This window comes from Notolabrus celidotus, chromosome 8 (genome assembly GCF_009762535.1).
Source record: "Notolabrus celidotus isolate fNotCel1 chromosome 8, fNotCel1.pri, whole genome shotgun sequence".
Classification (NCBI taxonomy): Eukaryota; Metazoa; Chordata; class Actinopteri; order Labriformes; family Labridae; genus Notolabrus; species Notolabrus celidotus.
Genome location: NC_048279.1, coordinates 11,850,712 through 11,866,915, shown reverse-complemented (window position 1 = coordinate 11,866,915; position 16,204 = coordinate 11,850,712). Strand labels below are relative to the sequence as shown.

At 39.7% G+C, this 16,204-nt stretch overlaps 1 protein-coding gene and 1 long non-coding RNA gene across 2 annotated transcripts in view; one reads left to right on the top strand and one right to left on the bottom strand.

Annotated features, from left to right (window-relative positions):
• Nucleotides 1-1,586: 1,586 nt before the first annotated feature.
• On the bottom strand, nucleotides 1,587-15,422 carry LOC117817884. Its single transcript, XR_004632248.1, has 3 exons — nucleotides 15,304-15,422; nucleotides 5,355-5,580; nucleotides 1,587-3,143 (listed from the first exon to the last, which is right to left on the bottom strand). It is a non-coding gene; the product is annotated as an uncharacterized LOC117817884 (long non-coding RNA).
• The window catches only part of LOC117817883 (teneurin-2), a 134,112-nt gene continuing 132,312 nt past the window's right edge, over nucleotides 14,405-16,204 (top strand). Inside the window, exon 1 of the mRNA XM_034690683.1 lies at nucleotides 14,405-14,733. The gene's annotated coding sequence lies outside the window, so the exon portion shown is untranslated. The remainder of the gene's footprint in view (nucleotides 14,734-16,204) is intronic.

Below are 16,204 nucleotides of genomic sequence, written 5' to 3'. Positions count from 1 at the left end.
TTCAAGGTGTTTATTTGAATTTTAGGACTAAATCCAAATCAGAGAATACACATTTGCTGTTGTAGTAACTTTTCAACTCCAATTTTCCAATGCTCAGACTACTGAAGACTTGTTATACGGACCATTTGAGGTAAAATGCTACTGAAAAAGTCCACGAGGAATTACAAGGGTTTATGTGGCCTATCCATCACATGTTATTAGCACTGACTCGCACTTTTGCTCCGGACCAGCGCAGCAGGGTGAGAGACCCTCAAACCTTTACCAAAGTAATGACAAACCCTCTCTCCATAATGGTCTTTGTGTGCACACCTGTGATGATCCCAGTGTGTGTGTCAGAGAGAGTAAATTTAGGACTGTTCACGGAGGTTCAGTCATGTGTCTGTGTGCATGCATGTGCTTACCAATGCTATTAAATGACCACACCACAGTACAAAAAGCAATTACACCCCCAGCTCCCCCTCGGCTGCATTAAGCTGCAGTGACTGTGGACTTTTTAGGAGAGCCTGGGGTGATCCGGCAATTGGAGCACGCAACGGAAATGGGGTGAGACGGATGAAAAACAGGAGAGAAAAAGGATAGGTGTGTGAGTGAAAACGCTCAATCTGGAAGAGCGGCGTTGTGCTATAATAGCTGCAGAGCAAGGCAATCTTGTGGAGTTGAATAGTGTTGAAAGTGCTGAGATAGAATGGTAAAAACAGGGCTTAGTCTGAGCTGACTGCAATTGTAAAGCAGAGGTTACACGCTGAAGGATGGATGCATTTAACTTGGTGAGACCGCTCCTGTCAGCCCCGTGTCTGAGCCGATGTTGAGTTTGTGAGCTCTGGTATTCACGAATATTTAGTCTGTTTCTTTTTGATCCTCAGGTGGGAGCAGAATGTCAGGTAACCTCTGCTGAAAAAGACTGGAGCCAAGTTTGATAAACACCCCAAAGGCAGTTGCAGCACAGATTTCAGATCAGTGTGTGATGACACAACTATGAAAGAACAGAAGGTGCGACATCCACATGTCAGATCAAAGCATGCAGGAGGGCAGTGGATGAAAAGATTGCGGCCTTGATCTCTGAGACACACATGCCAAAACATATGCACACTGCAACAGGAGGCCAAAAGGATTTATTATCTCTGAACCCTCTCCAGATTGTTTCAATAGCAGGCTCCTTACCAACAATTTTCTCTAGGATATAATCATGAATGATTGGGAACTAGTATGAAAAAATCCATTTAAGGGATTCTGCAAAGCTGTATTTCAGACAAGTTGAATTTTTGAAATGTCAAAATTTCAAATTCTATATTTGAAGAGTTCGTTTGCAAAACAGGTAACTCATTTTTATTTTATTAAATTTTTTTAAATGTTCCAAAAAAATTTTTTTTCTATTACTAGCTTTAGGTATTATCAATCAACTGAAGTTGGGTGGCTTTGACTAATTAAAAATGAAATTACTAATCAGAAGTATCTTAAAAATTTAACTTTATTAAAAGTCTATATTAAAAAGATTTTTTTATTTTTTTATTTTTTTAAAAAAACGGAGATATCTGTTTTTGCAAATGAACTCTTCATTTGGATCTCAAATCTGAACAACAAACTGAAATTGTATTTCCTTAGACATTTATCTTAGATATGGATACACATGCAATACAAAAACTGAATCAAAATAGAAAAATTAGACCAATGATTAAAAAGAGAACAAGAAAATTAAGAGCAACAGCTAAAGCAAACAAAAACATTATGAAAATTACAGGAAGAAAGAGAGGGGAGCTAGGAAGCCATGGGACCAGTTCTCCTTTATCTTTGTTTGATAGCTTTTGCAATGAACTTTAGCTTTTTCTGCAAACTCTGTGAAGAAGTTAAAGTTTGCTCAAATGAGCCCAAAGAACACAAAGGCAGGGCACACCACAAGATAATCAGGCCTATTTTGATTCATCCTTCTGACTAAAGACAGCAAGACCATGATTCTTTCATCTTGCTAAGATTGATTTTATTTCTCTCAATCCGCTTGAATAAGATTGTGGATGATTACCGATAAATTAAATATTAAACCTTCTAGATGGTTACTATTTTCAATAACAACCATCCTGTTTGTGAAGTGAATTCTGAGTACAGCCAAGCACACTCTCTGTTGATTGTCATGTGGAAGGAAACCATTGCCATTCAGGAAGCAAACTAACTGAAGAAGGAAGCACAACAAAGACAGCCTTGAAGACAATAATAAACCAGAAGCATAAAGTTAGATGGATGTCATAAATGGAGAACCAGCTTGGTGATCTGTGGTAACAAAACAAATGTTTATACAACATGTCCCATAAAACATGCAACAAACTGACAAGGAGAGGAAATCATTACTACAATGGATGTACCAAGTAGCTAAGCAGCGAGGGCCATTCACCTTGACAACCATCCCATTGTCCCCCATGTTTGTTCACTTTAAAGTCATGTTTGACTGCAGGAGGTTTTTGCAAGATTTCCAGTTATGGACACTGGTTGGTCTGATGTGTGCTGTATCGTTTCCCTCCTCTCGCAGTACAAATAAAACTGTAAATCTGTCATTGTTCGTCATCATGTGTGAGGTCTCTTAAAACTTCTACATCTGTTAAAATGTTAAAAAGTGTAGGCTAGGCTTCAGGTAACTTCCACTGGTTTCATTTAAGAAAAAGCACACATCTTGTGTCTTTTCTGCCAGAGATAGAGTTTTAGTGATGAATAAAGAGCTTGCTAATAATGCTAGCTCTGGATGTTAAAATGCCCTTGTTTGCTCCCCCCATTTAGAGCCTTTGGTCAGCAGCAGTTGAAAGGGTAGATAAAGCAGAAGATAAAGCAGATCACATCAGAGGATCTATAATGTCCCATAAAGGTATCTATTCTCTCAGCACTGAAACTGATCCTAAGAGTTGTTCCTGGGAGATAATGAGCTGCTGAGTGAGATGTTTGCAGGGCCAGAGGGGTTGGGATTGGAGCTGCTTCACTGGCTCTGCATGGAGAGGACCCGGGCTGGGCTCTAAATTAGCGAGCCTTCTGAATCAATGTGGGCTGTAATTAGCTGCTATTGATCCCAGACAGATCAGCCACTACAGTAGGCCACAGCCAAGCACCTCTCAGCGTCCATCAAGCTGCATCCCAGTAGCACAGCAGCGCAGCCTCAGATCACTCTAGGAGCAAACAAATAATATCAGCCAGCTCACTCAGCTCCTGGTAAGTGCACTAAAGATACTGTTCGACATTTCAGGATTCACTTACATATTCCATTAGCGCTCAGTGCAATGCATCTTTTTGATTCAGTGTTTTATCTTGCGTTCCATTAAATCATATAGATTACATTATGTGCTTGCGTAACATGCAGAAAAAATGGGGCCAAATCTCGGGCTATTATCCTGATGCCTCCCCCATAAATCAGCCGTCATTATGTGTCAGAGCTGTGGACAACACCAGACATGATGCTAGTGCAATCCAGCTTTTGGAGGAAAATAATAAGAGATCTAATCTTCTCTGAAATGATCACAATCAGGACTTTTTAAATATCTCATCAAAGTGATTTTGCTCTTTGCAGTAATGCTAATGATCTAGACCCTCATTAGTAATTTGATAGGTGTTTTTCTCTCCAAAAGTAGCCTTATGTGCTGGTCGTCAAGTGATTAGCAAAAACAAGATTTCATGTAAATAAGAATCTTTCAGGCGGTTTAAAATTCATCACTGATACTTGCAGAAAATTTGTCTTTTTTCCCTTCTGGAGCTTGAATTTGTAATCACAATAAAATATGTGAGCTGTAATTATAATGGGCCTGTCTGTCAGAGATATTGAGCCGAATTTAAATCTTGAATTATTTAAGTCTATTAAATAAATGCAATTTAAACAAAGGGCAAAAAAAAGACTGTGAAATGTGGGCAAAATTACACTGCTCTCACTCTAATCTCTCTTAAAGGGCCAGCGTCTACAAGCCTCATATTTTGACGACTAATGGACTCGAAATTTCTCCTTGCTTAGGCTGCAAATGATCGTGTTACAAAGTTATGTTTCACAGAGCATGCTTCAAAGAACAATAATGGCACATTAAAGATTCAAACCTGTTCTGCTCAGAGACAGTTTCTAAGCGCCATCTTCAATCTCACAGGGACATTCATTCTTATGAGGTGTATAATTAACAGTGTTGACCTTTTCGAACCAACAATTTCTCTATTTAGAAATGCTGCTGAGGAAAGCTGATCAGCACCCATGGGAAGAAATACTCAGGCCCCAGTAGGAAAATAGCTGGATAGCAATAATGTCTAATATCCCCAATCATCCAGGTCATAGGATTATGGAAACACTAAGTCAAACCCGGGTGAACTTATTTATTCTTGAAGGCGATTCACCCCATCCAAGAGGCTTCATCAGCTCTTCTGGTAGCCGTTATGAGACCATTAAGCTGGGTTTGTTTTATTTAAAAGCACTTCAGACTTTGGCCAACTTTACTGTTGAACATGAATAATTGCCTTTTGCCTCCATCCAGTCCCAGCCTCAAACTTATTGAACTACTAGAATATCCAATTTCGCCCAGTCCAAATGTCCTTTTACTGCAGTCTGGCTTGGTTAGATTCAATATTGTGGTGATGTGTGCAATTCCAGGCCCAAATGAATCTCCCAGCGCACCCCATCTCAGAAAAGATGTTTCCAGAGATTGAAGCACAGGGATACCAGGTGGAAGAGTAGTGGTGCAAAGTGAGTGAGAGCAATTTGCACTCTGCAGGTTAAAGAAAACTTTCTCTGATACATATAAAAAGAAACTTAAATCAGCGAGAAAAAGAAACGATGAAAGTGATTTTCTCAAAGACTTCTCAGAGTGTTTCAGGGCATTTGTTTTTGTTTTCTTTTTACGATATATGATCAAGAAGGATAAAGTCTGGACTCTGCCCCATGACAAACAGCTACAACTCTGCTGCTGAAGCACAGAAGCCTCACTTTTACAAGACTTTTTTATAGGAACTTTTAACGTGCAGACAAAAAAACAGCATAAAAAATTATTTTAATGGCCTCCATCTGACAATGTTATGCTCATAATCCTTCCCAGTAAAATGTGCATATTTGTTTTTTTGTTTTAGAGGTTTGTGTAATATATAGGGAAGTTTTATCTCTGTAGGTTTTATCAGAAAGAGAATCCAGAACATAAGGTCTAAGGACACATTTCTTCAGGAGGTCTCAGACGCCTGTAAAACCAAAGGGCTGCTGCTGCAAACAGTCACCACATTCAGTTTGTCCTTGGTCTCAGTGAATTATTACATCCACCATAATATGAAATTAATTAACTCAATGATATATCATGCATGTAAGTGCACAAGGCTCAAACAAAACATTGTCCCTGCACTATTTACTGTTGAAAACTTACTTTGCACTTGGACTCTGCAGGGACATTTGGTGTGATCAACAGATGTCTGCTCTGGGCAGCAGTTGTAAAAAATCCCCCAGTGGAGTCCGCACATGGGTGCCGGTGGTGGCTGATGACTGTGCTGAGACCAGATGGATGGGGATTGGATAGCTGATGTTGGGCAGTGAAGGGAACTGAAGGGGCATGTGAAACAGCAGTATGATAGTGGTTAAGACAGATGAGAATCCTGTTTAAAAAAGAGGAGGAAAATGAATGAAGATGAGACACTGTTCTATTGGACGGCTGATTTCCCAGTGACTGAGCGAAATATGAGTGAAAATGCATAAAGGGGATACATTGGAAATGATCTAGAATCATGACTGCAAAATAAAGTCTTTCTTTTGTTAAGTATATGCTTGATTTTTATGGAAAATTCTGATGTATGACTTGTAACAGTGGCAGAGACAGCTTTACTACATTTACTAAAACAAGGTCAAAGTACTGGTCCACCATTGAGAGTATTTTAAGAGATGAGAATGGGAATAAATAGGCCTATCATAAATGAAAATGAGCACATTACAGCAGCGCTAGCCAGCAATAATTACTCAGCAAAACCCAACACATCAACCATAACTGACATTTGATTTTCTGTGCATGTAATCAATGCAGGTTCTTTGTTCGACACAATATTCACAGCCCCTTTAATGTTTTGCATTAGTAACATTTGACATATTAAGCTCAAATTTAATGTTGGAAACTGATGCTTTCATACAGTGCATATCAATCAGCAATCAAATTCTGCTAGCTAAAGCCCCGTTTCCACCAAGCGGTTCAGTTCGGTTCGTCTCGGTACGGCACGCATTTTGTGGCGTTTCCATTGACTAAAACCGGGACAGGTCCCCAAATTACCGAGCCGTACCATCCCACTTTTTGGTACCCTTCTGTTGGGGTGCCAGACATACCGATCAGACCCCAGAAGGTAGAGCTAGAAACACTGCAGTCCGTTGATTGGTCAAAAGAATCGTCACTCCACGTGCGACAGCGGTAATAATGATCAACCCATAACTCCGCCATGTTTAAATCTCCAGTGGACTTCGGGAAGATAACTTTTTTTGTTTGGAAAATGGCGTCAAGAAACAGCGTTCCATGGTTGAACGCAGAGGTGCAGACTTTCCTCGCGTTTTTCTTCTTCGTTGCATTTATTAGCGAGGTACACTGTGTCGCCCTGCCATGACGTCACGCTATTACGTGTGATTGTGTTTTTAGCTTGTACAGCACTTTGTCCAACTGCGGTTGTTTTTTAAACGTGCTATATAAATAAAGTTGACTTGACTTGACTTGACTATTACATAGCTGACGCGGCTATCGGCATCTGGCTTACACACCGCCCACCAAGTAAGGCACGGTTGGCTGTGGTAACGCAAACAGGATCAGGCGCTACCAATCTGACCCGTACCAAACTGTACTGATCCATACCAAACTTGGTGGAAACGAGTCATAAGTGACCAGTAGAGGGGGGTTGCTTGAGTCTCTGCAAGTTGCTCGCAGGATGGGTCTGTCCATACCTCACGCTGAGCGCAGCTGTATACTTACTAAGCAAGATGGCAGAAACTGATGGTACAAGAAAGAGCTACACAGCTGCGATGAACTGCACACTACTGAATGCAGTGGAAGTCATCATACAGGAAGACGGTTCAAATTCAAAACAGACTTATATTCCTGGTATTACGGTTATTATAACGAGACAAGACTTGTTTACTAATGCTGGTTGTTGTTCCAAAGACATCATTTATTTAAAAATGTTCATCGAGCATACCCCTTCACATCTCATTTTTCTTTGCACAGCCAGGCCTTGCTTGATAGCGATGTGGCCAGTGCTGTGTTGTTAGACTCAAAATGAAAGTAAAGGCAGAGACAGAGATGTTTGGGTCAGTCATAGGTAGCACTTGCCCCCTCTGACATCTGAATTAGCCTCATACAATGTGGCAGTTTCTTTTATATTACTTGTTTGAAATGGTCCTCACAGCTTTGGGAGGGAAATGTTAACCTTTTTATCCAAACTCCACAAGCTAGATTTAGAATTTATATGAAATAGTTAACTCAGCTGGCATCCCCTGCAAGCTAATGAGTTTCAATCAACGTTAACAGTTTCTCGCACTGTAATCCCATTTATCTGGTGCAGTATGTAAGATTCAGGGAGATATATTAGCAGGTAAGGAATGTGATTTTAAAAAGTAGCTGTTCGTGATAAGCTGTGTTTTCTTTATCTTTGAATGTGCTCTTTATAATCATGGGGGAATAGATTCAGCCATGTGGCAATGTTAGGTCTCTACAGTAGCCAAATAGGACCAAACAAAACTCTGGCTCCAGAGAAGGCTTTTCACATTTTTTGGCCACTTTAGGCTTTACCTTTAATCTAAGAGGAGGGTGAGGGGTATTCAGTTGGTGACAATCTGCAGCCTCACAGACAGATGCAACTAAATCCTACAAATATTTACTACAAATCTGTAACACCGGAAATAATAAAAGTGGAGTTTAGAGGAGAAACTTTATGCAGTAAACAGAGCAAAAGAGCTCAGTATGTAATGGAGACTAAGTCCAGTGAAATTATTTTTCATGTGGCAGAGGCTTGTAAATATTACCTTAGCTAATAAACGCAGATAGCAGTGTGGTTCAGGTGATTTATCGGTGGAAAGACATCAAGGTATCTATTAAAGCTGGACTCAATTTATGCTGCTGCTGGATTAGTTTATGGAACTTACTTTTTTATGGGTTACACATGGGTTGAATTTTATAAATATGACTTATGCTATGTCTAAGATTGATTCTAATTTCCCCACACTCCAGAAAATAGAGAAAAATCAAGCAGAGTAATGTTTGGGGGAGGAAGTTAATGAAGCTGCGTTATTTCTTCCTCTGCAAACAGTTTTTATGGTTATATTCACTTATTTTCTGATTTTTCTAAGAGGCTCAAGCTTTCTTTTTAAATGTATTTGTGGCACTTTGGAGAATACATAGTAATGTCATTCAAATGGCCCTGCCTGGGTGACTGTGCTTGAGATTCTGGCTGCGTGACGTCCTGTAGTGTCCACTTCAGTCAGTGCTCAGACTCAGAGATGTGTCAGTGGCTCCGATGCGGCTTGTCAGGCATGCTCTAGCTTCCGGCCAGCCTGGTACAGCCAGCCCCGGCACTGCACACACTCCTGGGACTGTCCACGGACAGCCATCACAACCCCAGTCTCTCTTTATCTCCCATCCTCTCATCACCCGTCTACTTGTCGCTCAAGTCTCACCATTGGAGTGTGAACATCGGGATTAGGTAAATGACAGGAGGAATCTACAGAGTTGACTAGGCAAATGCCCTCTGGGTCCATCTTCTGTCTTGATGTTTGGACTTGGAAATGAAAAGACATTTCTGTGTTCCCTCGTGAAAAGTTGAACACTGAGTGGTTTGTTATTGTACAATCTTTCCATTAGTTCAATCAATCACAATCAATTTCCTCAACAAACTTTAAAAGGTCTTTGTTGTGGCATGAGGCCAATCAGGAAGCTCCTTCACGTTGAGACCAGGAAATAGAAATGCGCTCGATTGACTCACATCACTTAATGTCATTACTTCCAGAGGGGAAGTTGTCAAAATGAAGATGAGCTTTAACACTCTCCGGTTTCATCACTTAGGGTGCTTGAATGTGTATGGTATGCTCTCGAAAACACAACGGCCACTCTCCAAACAATCACAGCAATTCATTTTCACATGCTGGCCTCGACTGATTCTATTCAGTTCACTAATTTCAAGAAATGATTGAAAGCAGAATGCAGAAAATGAAACGCAATGGTCTCTGTTGGTTTAAATCAACCCTGTTGCAAACAAACTATTCCATGCATTCTGACTTATCTCCACTGTGCTCTTGAGTCCCTAGGGGAAGATATTAACTGGTCATCAGTTTAGTTTCATCTTTAGAGTAAAATCGTTGACAGCCTGGTGGACCTTTGACCCCTTTATATTGCTCTGTGGAGTTTGGCTGCCATGTGGCTCTTTGTTCAGTTGCCAGAGCAGCTTTCTCAGCCACTGTAACAACAGTAAATTGCTGTGGCAGAACCAGTACATGGAGTGGATTTTATTCATTAGGGTTCACTATGTGTTCTGGCAGGCTACTGCAAATGGAGAGCCTGTCAGGTATGAAAAGGGCATATAAATTCTCTTTTTCTTGCACCAACCTGTGTTTATTCCTTCAACGAAACAAAATGAGGAAAAATGTTATTTGTGGGGCAATTTTTTTTCTCCTTTATCGCAAATGGATCCTGCAGAAATTGTCTTTACTTTATAGTGAACACTTGTCAAAAATCTTGAGGTTTGGAGTGGAAATGTAAAATGGAAAGCTCTTATGTGTACTTTGCGGACACCTCATTATGCTGTTTCTAAATTTGACTATGCTAATTCAATTCAAATGTGCATATATGATATTTTTTAGAACAACAGGAAAGTGTTAAAACAGTATTTGTTGAACATCTGTCTCTTTATCACAAGATGGCATCACTGCTAACTTGTAATGTAATTAAGATTTAAAGAATACTCTGGCAATTACCTGTCTAATGGGGCGTTTATCAGCCCTCATTCTCCAAGCTGTCTGTCTTGCTGGCTCGGTGAGAGGAAGGCAGATGCATATGTAATTGTTGCAAATAGAAAAAGCAGCTCAGAGAAGACAGTCATCATTCTGCAAAGAGACTGACCAGGCCTGATGGCTCCAGACTTTTAGATCTCTGCCCCTCTGGTCCTCATGAAGTCGATCAAAATTATTGGAGGAGAAAGATCAGATATTTCCCAGGACAGAGAGGGTGTCGATCACATCACTCTGCCACGAGCGACCTGCTACCTGTTTCTGTCACTGGAGCATGATTGGTGAAAGGAGGGCACCAGGAGCAGGGGGAGCGTAACCGCATGGAACGATCCATATTCAGGGATACAGTGATGTGAAAGGGGGGGGGGGGGGGGGGGGGGGGTACCTTTTCCATCACCATTGACACCTGAAAGACACCCTGCAGCGTTGCCCTGACAACAGTTATGAACCCACTTGGCCCCCTGGGTGCGAGGTCAGGGTTGAGTGACATCTTGTCTTTCTGGCTTTTTGCTCCATTGGTGGTGAAGACTGATTGTGGCACAGCAGGGTGGATGTTTGTAAGTGTGCAGGGGGGTGGGGGGTCACTATGAGGGAATGATTGGAACAATATTATTAACTGCATATTTTCAGATTTGCATGTGTGCTAACATTTGTTAAAGTAATTGTACAAGAAAATAAATCTTCTGAACTTAAAACCAACTGCAACACAGCATAAAACAGCATTTAGTTTTTCAAACTTTGTTTGCATGCAGCTAGTCATTGGTTAGCTATACGGATGGGAAACCTGTGAACTACTGCACTGATGTTAAGGTCACTCCACTGTTGCTGCAGGAATGATAGGCCTTGCAGCGTAAGCCTTGGGGCCTTGACTTATGGCATAGACAACCCCCAAAATAGACAGTCAGCAAATAACTCGGGCACTACAGTTGAGTCACTAAAACTATGTTGTCACAGATCTGATATGCAATCAACTTTTTTTCTCAGAAATTCCCAGTTTGTAATGGCAATTTATACAATTTTCTTGGTAAAAAAATAGTTGTAATAATATATTCATGATAACAGCAGCACCAAGATTGAAAAGTGGCCTATGCCATGCCACTCTGTAGCCAGTGGCCTGCCGTGCCATGTTGCTGCTTATGCCATTCTCTACAGACATGTCAGGGTCCAAGCTGCTTTTTTAGTGATCAGTCGTCAAATTGTCTTAAATTATCATAATTGAATATCATTTTGCTTTGAGAACTGTCAAATATTGCCTTTTGATTACACTTCTGAAAAAATATTTTCCATCCATATTGAAATCATGTCTATTCAAACACATACTTCAGACAGGTTATTTATTTTCATAGAAATAAATCACTAATACTGCACTTAATGGGCTTCTAAATACACCCAATATGTTTTATTTATTTTTCATATTTATTCTCAAACATATTTCGTTGAAGAAGGGAAAACTAGATGATAATTGAGGAGCTATTTTAGTCAGCATCCAGGTGCATGCACAGTCTTCCTTTTCTCTGTAATACAAATGGTCTAACACTGTTCTTAGAGACGACTCTGATCCTTCGAGTTAACATCACAAAGCCACAGTAGTACAGTATTGATGATTTATTTCTCTGAAAATAAACAACACTTCTAAAGTATGTGTTTCAATAGAGGGGATTTTAATACGGTTGGAAACAGATTTTTCAGAAAGTGTAGTCAAAAGACAAAATTGACAGTTAAAAAAAATGTATCATCAAACATGATATGATACATATTTGATGACTGATTACAAGAAACGCAGCTGGCGCCCACATGTGTTGTAGAGAACGGCACCTGCTGTTGTTTTAGGAGCGACATGGCCTGACAGGCCAGTTTTCGATCACTTCCTGATAAAGACATAACTAACAAAACAATCAAATGTAAGATAACCTAAAACAGTATCATCACGTACAGAATATATAACAGCAGTAAGCTATGCACGCAAGTTGTTTGCAAGCTGATGCCATTTTATTGCTTGGGCCATTGAAATAACTCTTTATTACAAGCTCCTACTCTGTAAAAAATGTTTCACATGGCATGCAGAAGTTGCTCTGTGCCTTTTCACCTTTTCAAGCTAATGTTGTTTAGTTGTAGCATCCAGAACAAAGCAATTCACAGTGATGCTCAAAGACCTCCATCACCCACAGGCCAACCTTTTCAGCTTTGTTGCACAATGTATTTTGAAAATTGTGTGTGAAGTTGCACTGAAAAATGTACACTGTAAAGTGTAATGTAAACTGTTAGAAATCCTCATTTTGAAAAAAAAAAAACAATCATAACTTTAGTTTAATTTCTTTAATCTACATTTGTAGTTTTTTCTGTCATTGATTTGCAAATCAGAACTGTAGGAAAAATACTGGCATTGATCAAAGAGATGAACACTTGGTAAGAGTGTATTTGGACTACTTGAAACGTCCTCTCAACTGAAACTGGCACTTACAATCTCTTCACAATCACAAATATGAGTATGCTCATAAGAATACAGAGACAGTTTCCTAACAACAATCTACACCGACTTTTTATCCACTTTAATGTACAGCCTCTCCTATTTAATATAAATCTACTCATGCTGTTGTTTGATGCTCTTGACACAATACCAATGTCATGCAGTTCTCATCTAAAGCCTCATCCAAATAAAGCTAACCTACCTGTGTCTAGTGTGTTTCTGTGGGTGGGGACACTGGAATTTCATATAGCTATAATAATATCATATTAGTGTAACTGCTCCCTTCGGAGTTGAGATGGTGTGTGGGTAAGGGGTAAAGACGCTGGTGGGGTTTTTAAAGATGGTCAGGAGGATGGTTTAATAGATGGGAGAGGGCAGCAGAGGTGATGAAGTGATAAGATGAGACTTTACAGGTTGAATTGGGTTTCTTTCTGTGGATCAAATTCAGATCCTCAACTGTTTGAAATTCTACAGCTGCAGAACCGTGCTCATTTAAAACAGTGGGAGTATGTGGTTGGACATTGATAGTAGTGACTGCATCATCCATGCAAATGGCCCTAAATCTCCTTAAGAAACTTTATAGAGGTCAGAAATGCTGTCAGTGCTGTAAGTTGCTTTCTGAATTTTAAATTAATGATTTGACTTTGTGTGTTGAGAAGTGTATCTTTTGTTGCAGTGATACAAAATACAAACGGACACATGAATTTCAGCAATGAACTGCCCAAAAGACAAGCCGGTGCCACTTGAACAGATGAGATATACTGTCTGTCCTGGGTGATGGATACTATTAAGCCAGAGGATACACAACCAGGCACAGGCACAGACACAATTTACTGGACACAGCTGGTTCCCTGCAATCTACAATTAAGTTTCTGCAGATGGATGGCCCATGGGTAGGAATAACACAGATTAGTGTGCAGAACAGTCTCTAAGTCCAAAACCAACATGACCTCATTTATAAGAAGACAAAAAGATACTTTCATCATTTGCATCTATGCATTTTTTACTATAAGAGGATATGATGTCAGATATGCATGCAGACCACGTAGTATGAGCCCTGATACTGTAATGGATGGCAACTAGATTGGAGTATGCATTCTTATAATTTCTCAAATTTACAGGACTATCAATCTTTTTCCGTTTCCAAAGCAACCTTATCATGACAGATTCTCAGTAATCCACATTTCAGTTGTACTTGATGTCCCACTGAACCTGTCAGAAATTATTGCAATGGTCTGGAACATTAGCAGCTCATGACAAAGTCCATTTGTTCATGCTTTTGACAAGTCGAGAACAAAACATTTCCATGCACTGCTAAAGCTACTAAGTCTGTATGTTAAAGTAAAGATAACAACTAATGTGATTAATGTGTACATGTGTTCAGACCTGTGCTTTCCTTAGACTATTTCAACACAGGATAGTTTGCCACAAAGCAAAAAATAACTACGCTCATTTTGCTGTTGGCAGCAAACAGCAATTATTATTCTTTTTGTGCAAAAAAGTGCAAACAATGCTTTTTGTCCTAACTTTCTGAACAACAACAGCCACAACAAAACTTAAAAGTTCTTCAAAGATCAACTAGTTGCCACAGAAACATGAAAGCAGCGAACAGGCTGACGGTAAGTCATAACTAGATATGCTGAAATATTAGTGTATTGTCGTGTTGATAGCTTGTCTAAAGTTCAGCCATAAGCTTAAAAAAGAGAGTTCAGTGGTGCAGTAACTACGCATTCAGTGAAACTGAATAAAGGTTTGGGCTGGTCAGACAATTAGCCATGTTGTGGGTAGATCAGTTTTAATTCATTCATGTGATATCTTTCCCTGGACCATGGTGGGACCTATGACCCAAAAGTGCAGTATTGACAATGTTTCTGTATTCTTATTTTCCTTGATTTCTTTATTTTAGGACAAAATTGTTCTCAACACATTTTCATGGTTTTTAACACTTTAAATACAATGAAAAACGTCAGAGGTGGATAATGAACCCGACCTGGCAACCCTGCTTTTAGTAGCACAGCAGTAGGGGCTGCTGCAACACAAACTTTATTGAGTCTTTGACATGCTTTGGGAATATATATTTTAATATAATGTTACTGCTCTTTGAGTTGTGTGACAAAACCTCGTTTGGAGAACGATCTGGAGCGATATTTTTTGAATGTATGTTACTTCACCAAGGCTGACTGAGGGATGTTTTCATTAGAGTTGGAATAATGTTTGCCATGGATAATGGAGATATACCCTGTTCAAGGAATGTGAAACTGACGAATGGGATTATAATCAGTCTGTGGAGTGGATACTGCCGTCAAGGAAGCAGGTAGGCTAAAATTGTCCGTGAAGTGTTTTTTGTATGCGAGCGACTAGCATGCTCATTGCTCGCTAATTGTTTACAGCTGCTCAGATTAAGCTTGATCTCGGGATATTTCAGTGTCAACGCGAGTTCAACCATCCTCTTACCCCCAAAGTGACAGTTTTGTCTTCTTAGTAGTATAACAAATATAAAGTGTTGTTTGTTGTGTATCTTAAATTGGTAGGAAAGGGAAATCTAGCTAAACTTGTGACTGCACTTTTTCTTGACAGTGCTGTCTACCTGTAAACTGAGGGTGCTTAACGCAGGGGTGAACACAATTAATCAATTATCGATTCATTGATTTTTAAGAAATTTACTTGAAACATGCATTTTTGTTTTCAAGTTTCCGTCACGTGGAACAAACATCATTTGGTCTCATATTACACTCAGCTATCAGGGAGGTGTTTTATGTTTAACGCATGTTTCGATGTGAATCAGCTGGTTAAAGGTGTCGCGCACAGTGGAGACGCCCAGCTGGCGGCTGCGGCTGTGCGTCAGGTCTCCACGTGCGCTTTTTTAAAGAGGATCAATACGTACCTGCTGCCTACAACGAAGGTTGACTACTTTAAACAGGCCTTTCCCCCACCTTTGGATTCAAAGCCAACAGACCGTTGGGAATTGCTAGTGCTCTATGTTTGCAGACCAGCAACATCAGAGCCGTCTGAGCATTTCTGCAGCTGGACTAATTATGACCCGGTTGCGCTCCCGGCTGACACTTGACCGAATACACATGTTTATTTTTCTCAATGAGTACAGGTAGGCAGAAACTGGACACTGTGAGTCTGAAGTATGTTTCCGTTAGTATTATGAGCCTTCACATTATAAGCCTATGTCTGTAGTGAACATTTTTAGCCAGATTGTTGATAATCAGTGTTAAACATGTAACCGTATTCAATACTGTCAGTCATATACATTTTGTTGCTGTAGTAAATATTATTTAGGGGGAAAAAACGTATTTGGCCTTGTTTTTGACTTAAGAATAAGAATTATAATATATATATATATATATATATATATATATATATATATATATATATTGATTAATCGATGATTGGTCATTAACATTTCCAAAAATCGATCACGGAAAATACTTAAAATGTACAGCCCTACTTTGAAGCATTAACAATAAATGGATAAGATACGTGACAACAAATCAGTGAAAGAAAATCTTTGAGCTCAGGTTAAATCACTATCTCCTTTTAGAAACTGAGACAGACTTCATTTGTTTCAAGCACACTACATACTGAAGTGGTTAAACATGTTGCAGAAACACTGTAAAAAGACACTTCAGTGGAAAAAAGACTGAATAGAGGCAACAGTGAGGATTCATATAACATGAACAATGAAAGAAGTGGAGCGTTTTTTACTGTGTGACAGAATTTAACAAGGCCATACAGTGGTATAAAGGAAGATAATTCAAAGTTTGCTCTGGCCTATC